Source organism: Berghia stephanieae, unplaced genomic scaffold, assembly GCF_034508935.2.
Source record: "Berghia stephanieae isolate SIO BIC M18660-M18661 unplaced genomic scaffold, UCSD_Bste_1.3 scaffold31, whole genome shotgun sequence".
Taxonomy (NCBI): domain Eukaryota; kingdom Metazoa; phylum Mollusca; class Gastropoda; order Nudibranchia; family Aeolidiidae; genus Berghia; species Berghia stephanieae.
The window spans coordinates 6,557-19,480 of NW_027624289.1; the positions used below are offsets into that span (position 1 = coordinate 6,557).

At 41.3% G+C, this 12,924-nt stretch overlaps 1 pseudogene; it reads left to right on the plus strand.

Moving 5' to 3' along the window:
• The first annotated feature begins 226 nt into the window (after positions 1–226).
• LOC144961569 (uncharacterized) lies at positions 227–11,448 on the plus strand (annotated as a pseudogene).
• Positions 11,449–12,924: the final 1,476 nt, after the last annotated feature.

The window sequence follows — 12,924 nt, forward strand, 5'->3', positions numbered from 1 at the left end:
ATTAATTACTCGTATCGATCATAACAAGTCGTGCTTTCTTGAAGTCAGGTGAAGAACTTATTCGATATTTGAACTCACGTTTTGTCGTCTTACAATGAAGTCAGGCGATAATGGGTGTGGTCTGTGACGTACGGGTGGAAAATAACAACTGTAACCCGGCGCTGTCTTTTGGTCGATCAGTATTTTCCACACAACTCAGGTATGAAAGGATACCTGTCTTTAACCAATGACGAATTTCAAAGTTTTCAGCTCGATGCTGCACCATCAGAATTGGATTGGAATCTCTCAAAAGTTGTCAGATCGAGTTAGCGGAGACGGAAGAGTATCAGAAGTATTTCAGAAATGTCCTCAAATGTTCGTACCCAGCAGACGTCAACATCGTCGTTGACTTGGCATTTGGGATTTTGTGTGTTACGAACAAGTACAACGTTTTTCTCATTATCTCAATAATTTATATACTCAATGGATAGTTCAAAATACAATATTTCTTTTAATGCTAAAAAAAAAAAAATAAATAAAAAACGCCCTGAGATGGATTCCTTGGTCCAAAGGCCTTCATCTGGACGAGCATATCAGCCAGGGTTCCAAGACGATCGCATGGAATGTCCAGTTCCATCAATCACCCCCCCCCCTCCCCCTTCTCTCAGGGGCTGGGTATGGACTTTGTCCAGGAGGTTTCAGAGAACCGGGACCTGGTCATTATCTTTGCAAAAAAATCTTTGCTATTCGTCATTTGTTATAGACAGGTATCCATTTACACCTGAGTTAGTACACCTGTACCGGCTTGTACCGAGTGCGGCCAACCGGAAGCTCTTTGTGTACTTGTATATTCTCTAAGTTATATATTCACTATTAAATCGTTCTCTCTCATGTTTCACCAGCTGCTTCTTGGTTGAATGATTCTCCAATATTATTCTGGTTTCCCATCTAAAACACAAGATATATATATATATATATATATATATATATATATATATATATATATATATATATATATATATATATATATATATATATATTATATATATATGTACACACAGTGCAACCTCTGGATTACGACACCCCTGAATAACGACAACCCCTAGATAGCGACATTGACCTCTGGTACCGATTTTTTTGCTATATGTTCTGAGTAATAAAAACCCCCAAATAACGACATCCATTTTAGTAAAACCCCTGTTTAGCGACATCGACATAACAATAATCGGCAGTTTATGCCGATGTTTATTACCCAAACATCGGCAACTCGAACTCTAAACGCCCATTTCCCCTCCCAATGAGATTGCTTTGTTATCGACCAATCAGAACGCGTTTCTTTACCGTGGGAAGCAAGAAGTCACTTTTTGTGTCTTCTCTACCTCTATTTCTGTTCTCATGTTTGCTCTCTGTCTTTGTCTTGGAATAGGATGACTTGGGAGTTTTTTACAGGCCCTTGCCGGAGACCATGTCTGATGGGGAATCAGTCCAATATATAGTGTTAGTTATGGGAGGTGATTTTAGTCCCCTGTAAACCATCTCTGTGTTATGTACATGTGTGTGTGTGTGTGTGTGTGTGTGTCTGTGTTTGTGTGTGTGTGTGTGTGTGTGTTTTGAATATATCTTGTAAACATTTGAGTGTACTCCTCTCAGTGGGTTCCGTGCTGGTGTCTGAATGAGACTTTTAGGTGATCTTAAAGTACACTGATCGTGTGCTCTTGGAATCCACATCTGTTCCCTCATTGAACCATTTCCCTTTGTCTTCTTTTTTCTTTTGTGCTTTAATTGTCTTCTTTTTTTTTTGGTTTTACTCCACTCCAGTACGGTTTCTTCATTCGAAAGTCATGAATTTTTCCTTATTATTCTTTGTTATCATTCCATTCCTTCCTCCAACTAATTTTTACCTCGAGCACGGTTTCTTCAAACTAATTTCACCAAGCCAACGTTTAAATCAATGAATTAATTAAAGGATTTTTTAAATGTGTGCCCGGTGATTTCAACCAGTCATGACTTACTGTGATATTGACAGTTACTTGTGTGTGTATCGTGTGTATCTATCTACACTGCACGTGTGTGTATACAATATAATACACACGCATTCACAACTCCATCGCTGCTTCTCTCTGCTATTTATTTCCCTTCGCCATTAGTTCCAAAATCAATTCCACGCGCCATGACGAGCTCGTGGTTGGCTACGGCCGTAAATAAATGTTATGATACAGCAATCTCTCCCCCCCCCCCCTTTCCGACACACACACACACACACACACACACACACACACACATCCTTGTAATATATCAATAAAGTAAATAATAATAATAACGTTCCCTTTATTCATCCCCATACGGAAATTTGTCTCAAGAGTTTATTCAAAAGGAAGACTGAAATAACCCCCGTGTCAGCCGCAGCACGGCGCCGCAATTAGCTAGGGAGGGGTGGCTTGCTGACGACCCCAAAACACGGTGGATATTTGAACGAGGTATCTTTCGGGTACGGGGCAAACACCATACCATATCAAACGTTATGTCAAAGTGGTGAGTTGATAACCATCGTAGCGGGTGGTTGGATGGGAGCATCACCCTTGAATCGTATACCTATGATGTTCGCATGGGTGTACGATCCGATAGTGATGTCGTTTCTTCTTCTCTTTACTAGCCTATCCTGCTTCTTTGGTTTGTGATTGTATTTTTGACAGGGGATATTTTTTTTTCTGTAAATCTTCTGCCTGTTTGTTCTTGGTTATTTATAATTTAGCTTATGATATCTTTAGGTTATGATTTTGATTTACATTTGTACTATTTTTGTTAGATTGCTTGTTTTTTTTGTTTCAGCGGTCTCTCATATAACCTCAATTGTGTTGGAAGAGACCTAAAACAACAAACAAAAAAATAACCATCGTACCGTTAAGGTTGTTGACGTATGTATGGTACACGCTGACAAAGGACCACGCCCCTAGAATATTCCACCATTTGACTTTTTGAAGTCAGAAATCGTGAGAATTAATCCAGCCACCGTGTCTATGCGTGCGTGATTTTAACATCAAACATTTTACCCTCTCTTCCACTTCAATTAATTGACTTGTGTGTGTGTGTGTGTGTGTGTGTGTGTGTGTGTGTGTTGTGGGATCATCCTGGTCCAATTGTTAACGAGACGATATTTTATCGTAAAAGCAATACAATAATTCCTAAGGCACAATTCCAAACATTTGCCTCATTCCCTGACTACAATTGGATTCAATAGTCTGATGTCACGTGGCCCAGCAACGGCGAGCAGCGTGGTTCTAAACAAAGAGAATCGGTACTTTTTACTCTTCATGCTGGCTAGAACTTTTCATATGTCATGTGATCAGAATGTATAAAAGTCAAAACATGATCATATTTATAATGTTTTTCTCCTCTGGATACACTTTTATGCTCGTCGAAGAAATATTTCATAAGGGCGTCCACCATTGTTCCGATAGCCTATTTTAGAGCCAGTTACTAAGTTACCATGCGTCATTACGAGGGAAGTAACGTCATGACTGTTGAAGCGTATTGTCATACTATCGAAAGAATCGCGTATTTAGATATTTGGCCAGGAAACTCGTCCTTCAGACATTGATCGATTAAAACAACCCTCACTCATCTTGGCAAAACCTTTCAAACCTAAGACTTCCCAACATTTTAAGGACGAGTTTTCTGGCCAAAATGTTATATAGCTCTCACTATTTTTAGAGATTATACCATTTCGGACTCCCATCCCCGCCTTTTGTTCACTATGGACGTCTCATCCCTGTACACTTCGATTCCCCACTCTGACGGTCTGAAAGCAATGAAGTATTTCCTCGACTAAAATCCTCCCACAGATATTGGGGTTGTCACAGTACTCAGGTTAGCATCTCTTGTCCCGAACCTCAACAGCTTTGAATTCAATGACAAGTTTTACCAACAAGTAAGCGGCGTGGCCATGGGCACAAGAATGGGACCTAGTTATGCTTGCCTATTCATGGGGTATCTGGAAAAACAAATTATGGATTCGTTCCCTGGTCCCAAACCTGAGGTGTTTTTGAGATATATTGACGTCATTGCCGGCGTCACTGTCCTGTCGGAATCAGAACTTAACAACTTCTTTGATTTCTCAAACAATTCCATCCCCAAATTAAGTTCACCAGCACTGTCTCACATACCGATGTCACCTTTTTTAGATATTCACCTATATGTAACCCCCTTCTGCCTCAGCACTTCTGTTTACTACAAAGACACAGACAGCCACAGTTACCTGCGTCATTCATCATCTCACCCCATACCATGTAAAAACTATATCCCCTTTTCACAACTCCTCCGACTCACATTCATCATCTCACCCCATACCATGTAAAAACTATATCCCCTTTTCACAACTCCTCCGACTCACATTCATCATCTCACCCCATACCATGTCAAAACTATATCCCCTTTTCACAACTCCTCCGACTCACATTCATCATCTCACCCCATACCATGTAAAAACTATATCCCCTTTTCACAACTCCTCCGACTCACATTCATCATCTCATCCCATACCATGTAAAAACTATATCCCCTTTTCACAACTCCTCCGACTCACATTCATCATCTCATCCCATACCATGTCAAAACTATATCCCCTTTTCACAACTCCTCCGACTCACATTCATCATCTCATCCCATACCATGTAAAAACTATATCCCCTTTTCACAACTCCTCCGACTCACATTCATCGTCTCATCCCATACCATGTAAAAACTATATCCCCTTTTCACAACTCCTCCGACTCACATTCATCATCTCATCCCATACCATGTAAAAACTCTATCCCCTTTTCACAACTCCTCCGACTCAGACGCCTGTGCACCCATGACTCCACATTTAAAGAAAGGGCGAAAGAACTCATTGACTTTTTCAGAGCCCGGAATTTCCCTGATTCTATCCTTTATAAAACACTCAACAAAGTCAGCACCATCTCCAGATCCCACAAATAGAAATGTCAAAGACAAAACCCCGACCGTCTCAAACTCATCCTTACCTATCATCCAACAAGTAGCTCATAGCATCAAAGCACAATTTAATATTCCTAAACAGGACCAGAAAAGTACAATGTCAATATGTCAATTTGTTGAAAGATCCAGATACCCGAGGAAAATTCAGCCTGACTCTCACCAATATGTATAAAGTATTAAAAGATCAGTTTTTGGAAGAGAGCAGTGTGGAAGATGATTGGCAGAAAGTGAAAGAAGGACACAATACAACCTGTCAGGAAGTGCTTGGGCCGATGAGACACCACCATAAGGAATGGATTTCAGCCAAAACACTGCAAAAGATCCAGACAAGGAAGCAAAAGAAGGCAGTCATAAACAATTGCCGGACAAGAGCCACAAAGGCAAAGGCACATAAAGACTTCACAGAAGCCAACAGAGAAGTTAGGAGGAGTGCAAGAACAGATAAGCGCGAATACATTGACAGCCTGGCGGAAGAAGCAGAGAAAGCAGCAGCCAGCAACAACATGAAACAGCTGCATGACATATCAAAGAAACTGTCGGGGAAAAGCAACCGGCCCGAGCGACCAGTCAAAGACAAAGAAGGAAATACCATCCTGGGAAAGGAACAGCAACTAAATAGATGGGTTCTTCACTTTGAAGAGCTTCTGAACAGACCAGCTCCGTCGAACGCCCCAAATATCAACCCAGCTGATACAGACCTTGACATCAACTGTAGACACCCGACTAAAGAGGAGATTAGGAATGCCATCAAACTATTGAAGAATGGCAAGGCAGCTGGGCCAGACAACATTCCCGCAGAAGCTTTAAAGACAGACTTAAAAACGACCACAGAAATGCTTTATCCTCTCTTCAAAAAGATTTGGGAGGAGGAAGAAGTACCAACAGAGTGAAAGGAAGGGTACCTCGTCAAACTGCCTAAGAAAGGCGACCTCAGCAATTGCAACAACTACCGAGGAATAACACGTCTGTCAGTGCCAGGAAAAGTCTTTAATAGAATAATCTTGGAGAGAATTAAAAGTGCTGTTGACCCCCCCCCCCCCCCCCCCCCCTTCGCGACCAACAGGCTGGCTTCCGCAGGAATAGATCATGTGTCGACCAAATTGCAACCTTAAGCATCATAGTTGAGCAATCCTTGGAGTGGAATTCCCCGTTGTACATCAACGTCGTTGATTATGAAAAAGCGTTTGACAGCGTGGACCGGGAAACCTTATGGAAAATACTCCGCCACTATAGGGTTCCAACAAAAATAGTCAGCCTGATCCAAAGTTCCTACGAGGGAGTGACCTGTCGAGTAATCCATGGGGGACAACTGACAGATAGCTTCAAGGTGAAGACTGGAGTCAGACAGGGATGTCTTCTGTCACCCTTTCTCTTCCTTTTGGCGATTGACTGGACAATGAGGTCAGCAGTGGCAGGTAGGAGAAATGGGATTCAGTGGACATTGTTCGACCAGCTCGACGATTTGGACTTTGCAGATGACTTGGCCTTGCTGTCCCACAATCACCAACAAATGCAGGACAAGACAACAGAGATAACAGCAAAGTCATCACAAATCGGACTCAGGGCCCATGAGGGTAAAACAAAGGTCCTCAAAATAAACACCAAGAGTAAAGAACCAATCAAACTGCACGAGAGCGAACTGGATGAGGTTGACAACTTCACGTATTTAGGCAGCATTTTAGATAAACAGGGTGGCACAGATGCAGACGTAAAGGTAAGAATTGGCAAGGCGAGGGTAGCATACTTGCAGCTTAAAAACATCTGGAGCTCCAAGGTGGTGTCAACCCGACCCAAAATAGGACTCTTCCAATTCAAATGTCAAGTCATTCCTTTTGTATGGAGCGGAGACCTGGAGGACCACGAAGACCACCACTGGAAAAGTACAGACCTTCATCATTAGCTGCCTCAGAAGGATCCTCAAGATTCACTGGCCAGACAGGATCAACAACGCAGACCTGTGGCAGAGAACATCTCAAATTCCAGCAGAAGACGAAATCAGACGCCGCCGATGGAGATGGATTGGGCACACCCTGAGGAAGCCAACCAATAACACCGCTAGGCAGGCGCTGAGATGGAACCCCCAGGGAAAACGGAAGAGAGGGCGGCCTAGAAACACCTGGCGGCGAGACCTGGAGGCGGACATGAAGAGGATGGGACACACCTGGGGAGAGTTGGAGAAGATGTCCCAGGACAGAGGAAGATGGAGGACTGTTGTCGACGGCCTATGCTCCACTTGGAGTGACGGGCATAAGTAAGTAAGTAAACAGGACCCAGTTACTAGACACGCTTTCCCTCACCCTCCTCTTGTTGTCTATCGCCGTGATCGCAATATTAGGGACCAACTTGTACCTACATAGCATAGCCGCTTAAGACAGTCCCGCTTAACCTCCGCCTTTGGTACGTTTCCCTGCAGTAGGAAGTGCTTACTTGCCCTTACATTAACAGAACAGCAAGTTTCCATTTCCCCTTACGTGAATGGACTATTCAGGGTTCATTCACTTGCACATCCAGGAATGTTATATATGCCATTAGATGTAGAAAATGTGAAATGTTCCACACCAGTCAAACAGGCAGACACTTGCCTGACCGTTTTAGAGAGCATCTGAGTGATACATCTCAGCAAAAACATGTACCTGTTACTGACCATTTCACATCTCCTGGACACCAACAATCAGACATGTCAGTTTTCGTACTGAGACACTGTTCTAATACTCAGAGTCGAATCCTCGCTGAGAGGAAACTTATTATCCGTCTAGGCACTTTGAAGCCAAAGGTTATTAACATTAGTCTTCACATTTTAAAAACTTTTCTCCCCTATCTCTCCCTTCCTTAACATACTCTCCCCCCCCCCCTCTCTCTCTCTCTCTCTCTCTCTCTCTCTTTCTCTCTCTATTTCTCGCTCTCGTATTCTCTATCTCTCCCTCTCCCTGTATCTCTCATCCTTGCAGCATTTCACCTTTATATTTATATACGGTATATATTTCTTAAGGAGATAATTCTCGTATAGTTCAAAAATTAATCCTTCTCCTAATTCCATATATATATTTTTTAACAAGTGTGCGGTTATTCTGTTTACAATTAAATGTTTAATTCGTTTTGGTAACAAACACTTATCTATATATTATTATTGTCATTGCTATTATTATTATTATTATTATTATTATTATTATTATTATTATTATTATTATTATTATTATTATTATTATTATTATTATTATTATTATTATTATTATTATTATTATTATTATTATTATTATTATTATTATTATTATTACTTTTATTTATTATTATTATTATTATTATTATTATTATTATTATTATTATTATTATTATTATTATTATTATTATTATTATTATTATTATTATTATTATTATTATTATTATCATTAATATTATCATAAATATTAGTATTATTATTATCATGATTATTATAATTATTATTGCTATTATTAATAATACTTATTTATCTATTCATTTAATATTAATAATACTTGTCATATATTCTCTTTTTGACTTTCTAGCCTGGCCGTTGCCTTATTATGTACACTGGGTGGGGTTCCTGCCTCCCATAGCGGGCAGGGAGGTACTTGCTGTGTCTTCTATCCCCTCTTATCTGTTTTCCAATTGCTCTCTGTCTTTGTCTTGGAATGAGATTGCTTGGTTTTGTCCTGACCTTGGTCGGAGTTCTTGGTTGAGAGGGAAACAGTCGAATGTATAGTTATAGTTTTGGGAGATGATATTTTTTTCCCTTGTAAATTATCTCTCTGTTATGAATTGTATTATGTTTAGTTTACATATTATATTATATGATTTATAAACATTTGAGTGTGTTCCTCTTAGTTGGGACCTGTGCTTGTGTCTGGATGAGACTTTTAGGTGATCTCAAACTAAGTACTTTGATGGTGTGCTCTTGGAATCTACATCTGTTCCCTATTTGAACCAATTCCCTTTGTCTCACCTTTTCTTTTGTGCTTTAATTGTAATTCTAGAACTTTTTACTATTCCATTTTCTTCCTTTTTACTGGCGCTTATATGACCTTAATGTGTTGCAAGCGCCGTAAAACCCTTAAAAACAAAAAAAAAAAACAAAAAAACAAAACAAAAACATATTATGTACACTCTAACTTCTCCGCATAGGGTCCCGGCCATGACGTCACTATAGTACTGGCCAAAGCACGAGGCTCTTGACCACTACGGTTAAGGCTATTGTATTCGTTACACAGGTATCGTGTGTAGTAGTGCCGCGCTGAAGACCGGTCCCACGGTTCATTAGCTGGGACTGGAGGACCGGTCCCAAGCTGAAAAACCGCTGGCGGTTCACTTCTTATCTTTCTATTTGAACGGTCCCAGCTATTTTGCCTAGGTCGTTCGCCTAACCACCCATCCCACTTAATTAATCGCACCAACCACCTCTTGCACATACGCCCTCTTGTGTATGTGGTGGGGTCAGAGGGGCCGCGAGACGCCTTGGACGATTCCATTACTCGGGGTAAATTTCCTAATTTATTACACACTAATGATCGCAATGACAATGATCTATTTTGACGACATCACCCTCTTCTCTAATGGGTTATTCTTTGAAATGAATGTGACTACTATAAGATGTGTGTTTGTGTGTATGCGTGTGTTCGTGTGTGTTTCGAACCTAGCTGGTCCGATTTTTTTCTTTTGGCTATCTGTTGTCACCACTCCTTTCTATCGCATTGTTGTCATTTGATGATACAATAATATTTTTATTTCGTTTGGTGTTTTAACTAATCAAATGATGCAAGATTCAAATACTATAGCTTTCTTCAAAAATAACAATTATAACGTCTGTATTTTAAAAAACCACCATTAGATTATTTGGGGGCCCCGATAGCTCAGTTGATAGGATAGAGCACTCTCTTTACACGCAAGGGGTCGGAGATTGATCCCGGGTTTTAGTTGTGCTTATTTCTGATCTCCCTGTCTACTCAGCAGTGAATGGGTAGCTGGGTTTGTTAGATCTGGCAAAAAGGACTTTGGGGTAGACTGGTGTCCTATCCAAAGGTAGAAATATTTTTACAAATTTTTAAATTAAAAAAAAATCTTGAGCTTTTATATAGCGCAATATCCACTAAATGTGCTCAAAGCGCTTTACAACGGGTCCTGACTAATAGCAACACGTAACATGTAGAACGAGACATGACGCCAGTTAGGCGATGTTACAATTTTTTTCCGACAGAGACAACAATGTTGACGACCAGGTACTCATTTTACACCTAAGTACGGTGATAGGATGTGAGTAAAGAGTCTTTCAAGGACTAAACTAGACGCCGAGCGAGGCTCGAACCTAGGACCTTCCGATCCGAAAGCGAGTGTCATACCACAAGACCGCATAGCCGCACGAAAAGAGAAAAAAGGAATGGAGACAACAACCCCCCCCCCCCCCCCCCAAAAAAAAAAAAAAAAATTGAAAAATCAAAAAAAAACTCTTCCCACTTCCCATACTTTTGGTCCAGCATGTCACAGACACAAAATATTAACAATCCCTTTTCCTTTCACTCCCTTACATTGACCCGACCCGCTCCATCAATCTTCGCAAACACACACACACACACACACACACACACACACAAACACATGCTTAATGGATAGTGTTATCGCACTATTTTCATGTTTTGAGGCAACACGCCTTCTCCGCTCTCACTTACACTTAGCGGTTCGACAGCCATCTACTGCAGGACCGGTTCCTATCGTATGACGGTCCCAAGGACGCCTTGTGAACGGCCAATGTCGAAAACGAACCGGTCCTTGCGGTTCACATTTCCCAGGGACCGTAAAACTGGCGGTCCTAAACATGCTTGGGACCGCTCCGCACTAGTGTGTAGTGTGTGGTCAGCAATCAAATTTTCGCCATTCTTTGTTTCAACTGGCATTGGTCACAGCCGCTTTTTTTTTCTCTCTCGCTTCGTTCAATTTGCTGGATTTTTAAATGTTATATATATATTTAATTCAGGGGGGTGTTAAGTGGAAGTGTGCTTATCATTGGTGACATTCCGGAATTTAGTTTATCCGGATTATTTATTTATCACCGCATTTAAGGTAAGATAATGCAATCGTCATCATCATCATCATCATCATCATCATCATCACATATCATTGTGATGTTATCTATTTTTCAGTCGAATTCCATTTGGTCATTAACCCTCTCCTTACCACCTGCATGAAAATCATCACATTTGTTCCGTTTTAACGGCACACGTTGTATCGTTTTGTGTCAAACACTCACTTATTGGTGTCTCGTGTCTATGAGTTTGTTCCGTTTTAACGGCACACGTTGTATCGTTTGGCTTTAGAGACACCCAGTACCCGGTATCTTGGTTGTAATAGAACGAGAGAGAAACAAATTTATAAAAGATAATCTCACGCTTATTAAGTGACCTTTTTGTTTTATTCTTCCACAGTTTCATCCAAAATGACACAGTGGATCCAAGAATTTGTCCCGATTGACAGTTGGTCAAAGACACGTATTTTGACGTTCCGGCTCTGGTGATGGAAGTGGCCTTACTTTGCATCTCTCACTGATTTGCTGTCCGTGGTTTTAAAATGTCTTTTTAGATCCAGAATCATCTTGTTTACACCCATGTCAAACAGGTTAAGTATTTTGTAAATGTGTGTGAATACATAGAATAACATGTGCTACAACCACGAGGCTGGCTAACAAAGCCCGCGAACTCTCTATATATACTGGACGAGCAAATTAAGCTGTCCGCCTTCCTCTGTATGAAACAAGACACGGTAACAACTAAACATCGAAGACACACATTGAATAGCTCCGATATTGGGTTGAATAAACTTGAGAACAATTCTGGAACTATTCCATGTGTGTCCAACATGGCGGAAGGTGTCGTGTCAATTTGACCCCGTGACTTTTTATTCTCTTTTCATCGGCCACTTCTCCATACCATATTTTTGGTCACAAGTCAAATGGATTGGAACTTTTTTCGAGAGATGATATTTTCCCCCTTTGTAAATCACCTCTCTGTTATGAACTTTGACCTTTATATGTATTACTTATGACGTCTGTGGGTGTAGTCGAACCCTTTGCTTGTGTCTGGGTGGAACTTTTAGGTCATGTCAAAATGGGCACATTGTTTGCCTCGTCTCCTTTGTTTTACTTTTTCATTTGTGATTTGAACTTCAGATCTACCCCCCCCCCCCCCCCCTCTTCATGCCCTTTTTGTTTTACTGCCTCTGAAATGACCTACAGTCTGGATGAGGTCTTCCGATTCCCAATGGTGGGTAGAGAGACCACTTGCTGTGTCTTCTATCCCCCATATCTGTTCTTTCCATGTTGCTCTCTTTCTTTAGGAATGAGATTGCTCTGGATTTTGTTGTTGTTTTTTTTTTCCATCTCCTGGTCTCTTTTTCCTGGCGCTGGAACGACAAAATCATCCACGTGACCTTACACCAGGGCCTGACGACTGTCTTACTCTAGGAAAAAAACCCCGACAAAATATGGATTTAACTTTTTGCCTTGTCCAAAGTATCGATTGATTAAAGAGACCCAGGGTGGGGTTACCCTGACCTCCCAGTGGGCAGGGAGGTCACAAACTGTCTTCTATCCCCCTATACCTCCCATAGTGGGCAGGGAGGTCACATACTGTCTTCTATCCCCCCTATACCTCCCATAGTGGGCAGGGAGGTCACAAACTGTCTTCTATCCCCCCCTATACCTCCCATAGTGGGCAGGGAGGTCACAAACTGTCTTCTATCCCCCTATACCTCCCATAGTGGGCAGGGAGGTCACAAACTGTCTTCTATCCCCCTATACCTCCCATAGTGGGAGGGAGGTCACATTCTATCCCCTTATACCTCCCATAGTGGGCAGGGAGGTCACAAACTGTCTTCTATCCCCTGTACCTCCCATATTGGGCAGGGAGGTCACATACTGTCTTTTATCCCCATATACCTCCCATAGTGGAC